This window comes from Etheostoma spectabile, unplaced genomic scaffold, assembly GCF_008692095.1.
Source record: "Etheostoma spectabile isolate EspeVRDwgs_2016 unplaced genomic scaffold, UIUC_Espe_1.0 scaffold00002431, whole genome shotgun sequence".
Classification (NCBI taxonomy): Eukaryota; Metazoa; Chordata; class Actinopteri; order Perciformes; family Percidae; genus Etheostoma; species Etheostoma spectabile.
The window spans coordinates 17,116-18,537 of NW_022602894.1; the positions used below are offsets into that span (position 1 = coordinate 17,116).

The following is a 1,422-nucleotide window of genomic DNA, read 5'->3' on the forward strand; positions in this document are numbered from 1 at the left end:
GGACAACGTCAAGGGTCCCCGGGACCCGAAGGACAATGCCACGGGTCCCAAGGACCCATAAGGCCAATGCCACGGGTCCCTGGAACCCGACGGACAACGTCAAGGGTCCCCGGGACCCGAAGGACAATGCCACAGGTCCCAAGAACCCATAAGGCCAATGCCATGGGTCCCTGGAACCTGAAGGACAACGTCAAGGGTCCCCGGGACCCGAAAGACAACCCTATGGGTAAAACTGCACGGGTCCCCAGGACCCAAAGGACAACTCAGGGGTTAAAAAGTGCCTGGCTAGCTCAGTCGGTAGAGCATGAGACTCTTAATTTTAGGGCCGTGGGTTTGAGCCCATGTTGGGTTCTAGAACTATAACATTGTAGAACTGTAAGTAACATTTTAGGACCATAACTCTTAATATTCTAAAACTACAACCTATTGTTTTACAACTGCAACTTAACCTTCCAGAACTGCAGCTTAACATTCTTGAACTTAAACCTAACATTCTAGAACTGCAGCTTACCATTGTAGAACTACAATGTAACCTTTTAGGACTATGAGCAACCTTTTGGGAACGCAATTTATAAAAAGAACTGCAGAGTAACATTCTAGAACTGTAACATTTCAGAACTTTACGTAAAATTTTTGGACTGCAACTCAAAACTTCAGAAGTGCCTGGCTAGCTCAGTCGGTAGAGCATGAGACTCTTAATCTCAGGGTCGTGGGTTCGAGCCCCACGTTAGGCGGTGGTGTTTTAGAGAGTGGGAATGCCTGAGTTCTGCACAGTATCAGATGGCTGTATTGGGGTGGATTGGCTGTCAATAGCAAGATTAGCAGTTCCATCCCAGTATAAAAATCCCTGAAAGAATAGAAAGAACAATAGGTTGAAGTTTTAGAATTTTTACAAATTGCGTTCCCAAAAGGTTGCTCAAAGTCCTAAAAGGTTACATTGTAGTTCTAGAATGGTAAGCTGCAGTTCTAGAATGTTAGGTTGAAGTTCTAGAATGTTTAACTGCAGTTCTGGAATGTTAAGTTGCAGTTCTAGAACAATAAGATGTAGTTTTTGAATATTAAGAGTTATGGTCCTAAAATGTTACTTACAGATTTACAATGCTATGTTGTAGTTCTAGAATGTTAAGTTTAATTTCTAGAATGTTAGGTTTGAGTTCTAGAATGTTAATATTCAGTTCTAGAATGTTAGGTTTAAATTCAAGAATGTTAAGCTGCAGTTCTGGAATGTTAAGTTGCAGTTGTAGAACAATAGGTTGTAGTTTTAGAATTTAGGAGTCATGGTCCTACAATGTTACTTACAGTTCAACAATGTTATGTTGTAGTTCTAGAATGTTAAGCTGCCATTATAAAATGTAAAGTTACAATTCAAGAACAAAAGGTTGAAGTTTTAGAATATTTGTAAGTTGCGGTCCCAAAATGTTA

The 1,422-nt window shown here is 40.7% G+C and overlaps 1 non-coding gene across 1 annotated transcript; it reads left to right on the forward strand.

Annotated features, from left to right (window-relative positions):
• Positions 1–661: 661 nt before the first annotated feature.
• On the forward strand, positions 662–734 carry trnak-cuu (transfer RNA lysine (anticodon CUU)). The gene has a single exon. It is a non-coding gene; the product is annotated as a tRNA-Lys (tRNA).
• The last annotated feature ends 688 nt before the right edge of the window (positions 735–1,422 follow it).